This window comes from Podarcis gaigeae, assembly GCF_964106915.1.
Source record: "Podarcis gaigeae genome assembly, chromosome: 15".
NCBI classification, from domain to species: domain Eukaryota; kingdom Metazoa; phylum Chordata; class Lepidosauria; order Squamata; family Lacertidae; genus Podarcis; species Podarcis gaigeae.
The window spans coordinates 25,534,077-25,544,532 of NC_139692.1; the positions used below are offsets into that span (position 1 = coordinate 25,534,077).

Here is a 10,456-nt window from a genome sequence, read left to right on the forward strand (position 1 = left end):
TACAGTGGTACTTCGGGTTACAGACGCTTCAGGTTACAGGTGCTTCAGGTTACAGACTCCACTAACCCAGAAATAGTACCTCGGGTTAAGAACTTTGCTTCAGGATGAGAACAGAAATCGTGCGGTGGCAGTGGGAGGCCCCATTAGCTAATGCGGTACCTCTAGTTAAGAACAGTTTCAGGTTAAGAACAGACCTCCAGAACGAATTTAGTTCTTAACCCAAGGTACCACTGTACTTGCAGCTTGATCTGCAAAAATCAAGTGATGCTTTCTAAAGCATGCAGACAAAGGCCAATATTTCTCTGAGTCACTGCTAAAGGCACAGCTATAGTAGACACCTGAAAAGTTGGCAACATTAGCCATCTCGACACAAGTTGTGTTGTCTGTGGCAGGGTCACAGGGCATTTCCAGGCTGTTGTTGTTTTCAGGTGGGAGTCTAACACATGCCTGCAAATTCAGGTGGCACGGCTGTCGTTTACTTGGCTGTCTTGTGCAACAAACCCATCATCCCACAACTCCATGGCTTCTCTCTCTCCCCCCCTCATTTTCAATAAGAAGAGTGTTTCAGAAATGCCCTGGAATGTATGAGATAACACTTGCTTGGCTGTATGTCATATAACCTCTGTGGAAACGAATGAGGACCAATGTTTGACAAATAGAAAATGTTGTGTAACCTCCCTGCAAACCTTATACAAACCAATCAGGATGGATATTCAGTAAACAGATAGTCTAATGAAGCTATAGTGATTATTTTTTTTAAATAAGCTTTTTTGAAGCACCCCCCAACCCACCTCCCCCCAGAGCATGTTGTTTTCTGCCACCTTTCCCACCTCCACCTTGTTTCCTGTAGCGATTACCAGCTTGGAGACAAGGCGGCAAGACTGGGGGAGGGGGGGTCATTCCTTTCCGATAACTATTTATTCACATTACCAGACACAAAAGCCCCTTTGAAGGTAGAGAAAAGGAGCACAGAATAGATGACACAAAGCGCCTTTTCTTCTTCTCCTGCTGCGGACTCATCTTGCCCTGGGCTTTCCATCGCTGCTCATCTTCCTCCCTCCCCTCCCTGCTGCATGGCGGTCTGTGCTTTTGTTTGACAAATCCTGTTATCCGAGCCCAGAGCCCAAAGCAAGGGCAGCTGATCGCCTGACCCCTCTGCATTCTCCAGCACGGAATGAAGACAGGCAATCACAACACACTGGACAATGGGAAGGGCGGCCCAGCTTGCAGGATGGCACCTCTTTTCCTCTCTCCCCTAGAAACCAAACATTGCAAGCTCTCTAAAGAAAGCAGTTTGACACCTGGGGGGGCAGAGCCAACAGTTTAGGGTGGGGCTCTAGGAGGAGTTTAGAAGTTTGGGAGTGGAGCTCAGCACAAAAGCTGAGCCACGCTCCCCCAAAACAGAAGCAAACAGAAACCCAACTGGTGCAGCACTGTGTCAACTCACCAATCCAGCTAATATTGTCTACATGGACCGGCAGTAACCCTCCCGGGTTTCAGACATGGAATGTCTCCCAATCCTACTAGAAGATGCCAGGGATTGAACTTGAGACCTTCTGCATGCAAGGTAGATGCTCACACCACGGAGCCACAGTCATTCCTCAAATGTATTGGTCCTGTTAGGTTGGATCAGAATGCATTTTGAGCAATAAGCTGGTCATTTCAGGTCAGTGATTCTGCTTTGGAGCTAGTCTGTCTGTCTGTCTGTCTATCTATCCATTTGCCATGCATGGGGGTCCTCCCTCCCTCCCTCCCTCCCTCCCTCCCTCCCTCCCTCCCATCCTCACAACATTGCTGTGAGGCAGGTTGCTGCCTGAGAAGTTGATGTCCCGGCAAAGTGAGGGTTTGGACTCTGGTGGTCTAGTTCCCAGCTCAAAACTCTAACCACTGCACCATGCTAGCTCTCCTCTAGAAATTCTGGAAACTGGATACAGTGGTACCTCGGGTTAAGTACTTAATTTGTTCCAGAGGTCTGTTCTTAACCTGAAACTGTTCTTAACCTGAAGCACCACTTTAGCTAATGGGGCCTCCCGCTGCTGCTGCACCGCCGGAGCACAATTTGTGTTCTCATCCTGAAGTAAAGTTCTTAACCTGAGGTAATATTTCTGGGTTAGCGGAGTCTGTAACTTGAAGCATATGTAACCTGAAGTGTCTGTAACCTGAGGTACCACTGTACAGGAAAAGGTCCCCTTGCAGGAAAGCAGTTTGCTCTAAGATGGTGAGATTTAGACTCAATACATTCTTCCCTTCCTGGTGAGTTTGATTCATGCACCAAAATTACAGGTGGGCAACCCAGGGCTCCCAGGGCTTGTATGCCTCTTCCTCTTGTCCTGTGTAGATCATAATTGCTGTTCAAATTTCCCCTGATGCTGCAGCCACCCTCCCCCTGAAATGTGCCGATAATGCCATTGCTGCAGTCAACTTGAAGCACTATCTGCATAGGCAACAAAGCCACAAAATCCTTCAACCACTGTTTGCAGGGAAGAGGGACTTCCATGAGAAATGGACAGGTGACACTCGGTTCTCAGGTATTTGAAAAAATGAACCTAATAATTCCCTTTTTTGGATTAGATCTGTGTCTATGTGGCCCTGCAATCTATCAATCTATTTTCATCTCTCTCTCTCTCTCTCTCTCTCTCTCTCTCTCTCTCTGTGTGTGTGTGTGTGTGTGTGTGTTTAGAAGATCTCAAGCAGAACATAAAAAGGTGGACTTACCTTGTTATTCCTACCATCCCACCCCAGAAAACTGGTAATCAAAGATATACTGGCTCTGTACATGGAGGTTTTCTAAGCGATCCCCTGCAGCCCAGAAGCAGCAATAAGCTGGGATAAACCACCATGCATTGATTTCCTCCCCATAAATATGTGCTTGTGCAAGCTGTGGCTTGAATAGTTTTAATTTAAACTAAGGGTGGCTCACTGTGATCGTGTTTCAGAGCTGCCGATCTGTACGGCTGCCATCTGGATAGGCAATTTTAAATTTGCATACCTTTAATTGAACATACACAAAGGCAAACAACCCCTCCCCTCCCCACAAAACACCCTCGAGAACTTCAAAGTTGTGGCAATATTAGTTTTCATCCACACACACCTAAACAGAAGGAACACACACACCAATACCCTACAGGTGCCAGGAAGGCATATATAGCCTGTTACAACGAGTGGAAAGAGTGACAAATGCGAAGGACATCTTTATTACTATTTAGCGTGTTTCACTATAGGGCACATGGTTTCCCACCTCTTCATTTAATTCTCACAACAGCCCTGTGAGGTAGCGCTGTCTTAGGAACAGTGACTGGCCCAAAGTCAAACCCAGTAAGCTTAATGGCAGAGTGGGGATTTGAACCCTGGTCTCCCAGGTCCTAGTCTGACACTCTAACCACTACACCACACCGGCTCTCTTTTGCACAGTGGGCTTGATTCTATAGGCACATCTCCCACTCTCTATCTTCCACTCAAGAAAGCAAGAGGCATGATCTAAGTTCAAGGTCACACTCCAGCCATGCAAGAACATTAGATGGGGATGCAAAGCAGGACTGGGTGAGGCACATGGCCTGGGGAGAGTCTTGAGGGCTGAATGGGGGGCATAGTCACTGGCAGAGGAAGGGGGTGCGGTGGGTGCAGTCCATCCTGGGTGTAATCCCTGGGGTGTGTGTGAATTTGCCGTGTCACCCCCTGGGACACTCACCACACACCCATGGGCGGCTAGCCCCACCCCTGGGTGCACAACATGTATGCCGCTCTGGGTGCTGGAGCAGCTAGCTCCGCCTCTGGGCACAATTGCTCTCCAAGCCTGAGGTTCCCCCTTCCCTGCTATGGAATGAATGCTTCCTCCCGGGAAATGACCAGAGTAACGCTGGCAGGAGGCGGAGAAATATTGTCACCAACCCCTGTCGAAATGGCCCCTATTTCATTTTTTATCAGTCCTGCCATCCAATATTCCCTGGACGCTTTGTCTTTGCTTTGCATTTTATCAATATTACCGGCTGATCCTGCCATCCCCTCTCCATGGGTTTATTAATATTGCCTTCTGATCTGTGGGTAGGAGCTGTGTTTTATATTCTGGCACCATCTACAGTCTTTGCCAAGCTCGGACGCCATCTTTAATTAGATTTTCCTCTGTGACTCTGACAAACATAAACTGAACACTCTCTCCCTGCCCCGCCCCACCCCCAATCTCTCCAGGCAAACGCTCCCTTGCTGACTTTAGTATTCCAGTGCCATCACTAAACAGAGTTGGACCTAATTCCTCTGGTTCAAGTTGCTCCGTGGATGAATCATACAACACAGTTCAGGATTTTTGCAGGGGAGGGTGGGGGCATGGAAATGATGGGGGAATGGTCACATCTTAAAACAAAGGATCTAAATACCAGAGTATTTTGGCAAAGGAGCACAGCTTAGTGGTAGAGCACCTGCCTTGCATTCAGAGGGCTGCAGGTTCAGTCCCCAAGTGTATCTCCATGTAGGGCTGGGAATGCCCCCCCCCAAAAAAAAACCTCTGGTGAGCCAGTGCTTGTTGGTGTAGACAAGTGATGAGCGGGGGAAGCCTTTTCTGTCCTGAGTGACAGCTCAGCCCTGGAGGGCCAAATTTGATAGGTGGGCAGTTACAACAGGTGACACTGAGCTGTGAAGCCCTAACCATTGGAACTTTAAGACATAGCAAAAGGGCTGTTTGAAAGCCCTTTTGCAAACAGCCCAGCACTGCTCTCTGAACCTCCAAAACCCTGAGTGGTGCAGCGCTGTTTATGGAAAGGACTTTCAAAAAACCTCGCTTTGGTGGGGAAATAGGTGCATACAGCCAAAGTGAGGAGCCTTGGATCCTTCGCTCACCAGCTGATGAATGGAGGGAACAATATTGCTGGCTGCAGGGGTCCACTTCACCAGCACATTCCATGCAGGAAGTGTGCTCCTGAAGCAGCCCTAAGAAGGACTGAATTCCCTGCTCATCACCCAGTGGTGTCAGCAGATGGACAGGTGGGCATGGTTTGGGGGAAAAGGCCCCATGGGCCACCTTAGACTTCCTGGTGGGCCAAAGTTGGCCCACAGGCTAGAGATACACCACCAATGGTGCAGACAATACTGATCTAGATGGACCAGTGAGCCTGAATAAAGCAGCTTTTAAAGTTTCTATGACAGGATTGACTGTGGGCACAGATGTGATTAATGCAGAATGTGAACTTGTCCTGTTTGGGTCAACAATGCAGCTGGCCAATTAGAAAGAAATATTCTGGCTCAGCCTTGCTCACCCTAGTGCCCTCCAGACATTGTTGGAGGCAGCTGCCATCATGCTGACCACTGACCATGCTGCCTGTGGCTGTTGGAGTAGGGCTGATGAAGGGTGTGGGCTGGGAAGTGTCCCAAGAGCAAGAAAGAGAGACTTGGAGGCCCACATTTGGCCCCTGTTTCTGATGTGCCCACTGTGACAGAAAAGTTTGTTTGCTGAGCAGGTTGAGTCATTGCCCCCCACCCCCCAGCAAACAGTTAACTAGTAACAGCTCCTGATCAGCCGTAGTTCCAAGGGAGGCAGTTGGAGTGGAGTGAGGAGTGTGTGAGAGGGATTCAGTCTGTGAGATGGATTCGATCAGGAGAGTTTGTTCTGACAGGTGGTAGAGCTGAGGAGAGCCGAGAACTCTCAGTATATGCTCTAAGGTTCTGAATCACAGAACCCTGTTAAAATAAAAAAGACACAGTCCCACATGGTGTTTATAGGAAAAAAGGGGTCCTCAGAGGGAATACTCTGACAGGAACAGGCAGTAGTGATTCCGAGGCCAAGGAGGATTTGGGGGTCTGTAAGGGAAACAGTCCAGTTAAAACCCTAAGTTCCTGAAGTGTGTGTGGAGAACTCTGATCTATGAAAGTTGTGTAAAAGAAAGTAACCTTGAGCCTGAACAGCATACAGCCTATAACTTGAGACAGTATACATTTTAATAAAAAGCAACAGCACTGTACCGTGAATAACCTCACGGTTTGTTACATTTCTGTGGAAGAAAGAAGAACCAAAACTCCTTTTTTACATCTGTTATAATAAAGTTTGTTTGCAACCTGTTTTCCCAAAAGAAAAACCCACTGTCATGATTCATTCTCCATTGGGGGAAATCACCCGAGGGAAGGGAAATTGAGGGCTGGCGCAGTGGTGCCAGGGAGAGAGAGGACCATTGTGTCATTGCACCCACCCTAGCTTTAAATGGAAGCTGCCATATGATGGGGTCAATAATTGCCTGTCAGGGACCAGGCAGAGGAGGAATGGTGGAGACCGCCTCCCCATCCTGACCTTCCCAGTGAGGAGGAGGAGGAAGACAGTATAGATTTGCAACAGTGGTTTGCGGGAGGTCACAGCTCAGAGGCAGATGAGGGGAAAAGTTGGGAAATAATGGGAGAGGAGGAGCAGCAACTGGCTGACATGTTGTCATGAGAAAGCATTCCAGACCCTCCATCTCTCAGAACTTGGTTAGCCTTAAAAGTAGGAGAGCAAAGAGCTCAAAGACAGAGGGCACATAGCCACACCCGTAGAAGTGTGGAATGAAGAAGTGGGAGAGATGGGGGGTGGAGATTCACTCGGGACAATACCATTATCCAATAAGCTGGGTTCTGTAGCCTCTCTCTGCGAAGATTGAAATAAAGAAGGACTGTAAGAAACTTTTCCTTGTCTTTATACTTTCCTGGGCAACCAGTCAGGAGCCGCTGACAGCATCCTGACACTGCCCCAATGGTGGCGGCAGCACAGTATCTGCCCCACCCTGGCTAAGGCCCTGAATATGGAAGCAAAGGTTCTGCAATTGTGCAGCTTCATAGGTGACCAATTCAGCCCTGCTTTGTAAATGTAAGGGCCTAAGGCTCCAAGACAGGAGGAAAAGCTATACCACCCATGATCTTGAGATTAAGAGTCTCATGCACTATCGACTGAGCTATCCCAGACCTTGCTCAAGGCAGGGCACGTCCAGGAGGACAAGGGCTCATGTCAGTCAAGATCATGCAGTAACTAAGGTATATTTTCCTACCACCTGTAAAACAACTTTAGGCACGAACGAAATGCCATGCTGTCAACCGCGGAGCAATAAAAGCCATTCCCAACAAATCTTGAGAAATGTATTTAAAGATTGGTAAATGCATTCATCCAATATGATCCAGCTTTTCCTAATTTGGTTAAGAAGTACTTGCGTTTGTTTTTCCTCCTCCCTCCCAAACCATTTTCCTTTGATCTTGTGTCTTTTAGATTGGAAGCCTGAGGACAGTGGTCATGTTATTACTGATCTTTGCAAGCTGCTCTGGGAAGCTCCTTTGGCTGAAGAGGAGAAGACTTTAACTAATTAAATCTTTGGGGGCTTCAACAGAAACTGTGCTCAGCTTGGCTTGGCTCAAACTTTGAGGGTAACTGCACTGGCAGTTGGAAGACCTGCTGGCTCTGTCAGAAGGGAGCATGAAGATGAGGGTTTGTAGATTTTTCACATCCAATAGAAGGAAAATGTTGGGTTCCCCCTCAGGTTTGCCGCTTCCTTCAAGGAAGGGAATTCTTCTTCTCATATCCCTCAAATCTTTTGCCAGAGTCTGAGATTAAAATTTCATATATTGATTTATTTAAGATGCTTGCATACTGCTTTTCTTAAGCTCAGAGTGGTTTACACGAGAATAGAACAATATTTAAAATCACATAAAAGATTTTAAAAAAGCTCAATAATGATTCAGATTTTACAAACTCTGTTAAAAAACACCCACCTGCTAAAATCCCAATATGGGCTCTGTGGAAAAAACCAGCTGGTTGTAGAAAAAAGAGGTGGGGCATGATTGTCTGTCTGAAGAAGAAGAAGAGTTTGGGCTTGATATCCCGCCTTTCACTCCGCTTAAGGAGTCTCAAAGCTGCTAACAATCTCCTTTTCCTTCCTCCCCCACAACAAACACTCTGTGAGGTGAGTGAGGCTGAGAGACTTCAGAGAAGTGTGACTGGCCCAAGGTCACCCAGCAGCCGCATGTGGAGGAGTGGGGAAGCAAACCCATTTCACCAGATTATGAGTCTACCACTCTTAACCATTACACCACACTGGCTCTGGCTGGAGCATTTCACACTGCAACATTTTGTTACAGGCTCCAATTCTTCATGTGTTGCTCATATGCTCATTCATGGAAAGTGGCTGGCCTCAATGAGATGTTGGCTGAGTGGCACAACCTGGACAAAATGTGTCCAAACTCTAATCTTGTGTGTGGGTGTTTCACATGAAGAAGGGGTGGTTGATTTCAGGATGCACACCCAATGCCTGCACCCAAACCTGCTGACATTTATAATCGATAAAGTTGTGGCCTGTTTAAATCCCAGTACTTCTGGGCGTGCTCTGGTCCATGGGGTCATGAAGAGTCGGACACGACTAAACGACTAAACAACAACACACTGCTGTCCTGTGTTTTATCACAACTAATATGATGTTCAGCCCGCACCTTGCCTGCAGCTTCACCAGGTCTGGACCTGCAAGTCCAGAATTAATTTGAGAAAATTCACTAAATTAAACTGGAATTCAAAAGGAGTGGAAGGCAGGACAGAGGTCTTCTGTAGATGCCCTTTTTTTATTGGGCACTTGTGAAGATCTGTGCTCATGAAGGTATTGGGGCAATTATGCTTCTTCCCACTTTCGATGCTGCTTACATCTACAAAAAGTGTTAGGATGGACATGCAGTTCTATTTTCCATCTGTGTCCTATAACAGCCTGCTGAAATCTTTGTAGCTTTTTAATGCCACAAACGTACCAATTTATTTTTTTTGTAATAGAACAAAGCAAGACTCCCTCCAGATCACAATCTTGTGGAAATGTTGGGGAAGCGTCACACTGCAACCAAAAAGGGGGAATGATTATGTGGATGGTCCTTTTCAATCTGCTCCTAGCATGCTATTAACAGGTGAATGACATGTAGGACAACACACCCCACCAAACAAACAAACAAACAAACAAACAAACAAACAAACAAACAAACAAACCCATCAGTCTGAGGGGCCTCACAGCAAACCAAAGACATAAGAACTGAAACAGATCCAGGCCTACAACAGATCCAGCCAATGCCATCTTGCTGTAAAATGCAGGTATGTGACGAAAGACTTAACAGGTGGAGGAGCTTAGATCACGACCCAGCTAGGGTTGAGAACATTTTAATCCACTCCTATGTCACAAGCACAGGCATTTATTTCAGCAAGAGAATAAAATGCGTCTCTTATTTGCTTTAATTCACTTAGCTTGATTGCCTAATGAAGCCCAAATTCATTTTATTGGTTCATCTCAACTTTGGTTTATTTCATTAAACTTTGTTTTAAAGAACCTCTCATTTGCTTTATCAGAGCAAAAGAAACAAACCTAATCAAGAAGATTTCAGCTTGGTTAAACAAGCGGCTCAACAAATTATAAGGTTTTACTTCAGTACAGGGAGGGGGGCTGGAATGATTTATCCTGCCACCATTCCACGAAATTTGGGAGAAGCACCAGAACAACTTTTTGAGTGTTGGGATTCACCAGGCACAAAGCAAAGAGGAATATGAGAAAGGGCCCATCTTCGGGATTATCACAAAGGCTCGTCTAGTCCAGCACCACTTTCTCCCAATAGCCAACCAGATTCCCTGATGGAAAGCTCACAAGCAGGATGTGACTGCCATGGCACTCTCCCCAGTTGTGAATCCTGACAACTGGTATTGCAGAGGCATAAAACAGTGGAGGTAGAACACAGCCACCATGCTCAACAACCACTGATGATCTTATCCTTCATTACAGATGTAAGGACGTCGTTCTGACTTGCATTTGTCACAACCAACACTGTTTGCATTCCATTGCAGGTCACCTTCTGCCAAACATCACATTATCTGTCTCGCTGCCTGCTGTTAAATGTAAATTGCATATGCTATGTGACTATTTACATAACTTATGTAGCTTGCATTCATCTCAACTTAAAGGAAACATCACAACAATGTAAAAAAAAAATGTTAATCATGTATTTGTGGACTTAAAAAAGCAGCAATCCAGCAACAAATACTGATTGCATTCTTAACAGTTCTGGGAAGTGGGTATGTGAGAAAGACTTCTGTTGCTGATCTTGAGAGTGCAAGCTGGTTAATAAGGGTGAAAGTGATAGTCCAGTCACCTCATGCCCAAACCACTTAAGAGTTTTGAAGTATAAATTCTGCACTTTAAATTGGAGCCAGCTACTGGTCCCCCCCCCCCCCGCCATTCCTCTGCAGTGCAAAAACTCAGCACAAATTCCAAATCCCAGACATTGGCTTCCAGCCATGTCTTAGCATCATGTAGATCAGTATTCCTCAAACCTGGGTCCCCATATGTTGTTGGATAACAAATCCCATCATCACTGATGGCTGGCTAAGCTGGCTGTGGATGATGGGAGTTGTAGTCCAACAACTTCTGGGAACTCAAGGCTGAGGAACATGGCTAAATAATTTTTAAGACGTATTTTTGTTCTTGGTAATGTCTCA

The 10,456-nt window shown here is 46.4% G+C and overlaps 1 long non-coding RNA gene across 2 annotated transcripts; it reads left to right on the top strand.

Annotated features, from left to right (window-relative positions):
• Nucleotides 1-891: 891 nt before the first annotated feature.
• LOC310832434 lies at nucleotides 892-7,579 on the top strand. Of its 2 annotated transcripts, none has more exons than XR_014558300.1 (2): nucleotides 892-1,666; nucleotides 7,214-7,579. It is a non-coding gene; the product is annotated as an uncharacterized lncRNA (long non-coding RNA). The 2 variants fall into 2 exon arrangements; XR_014558301.1 differs by having other exon boundaries at nucleotides 892-1,567.
• Nucleotides 7,580-10,456: the final 2,877 nt, after the last annotated feature.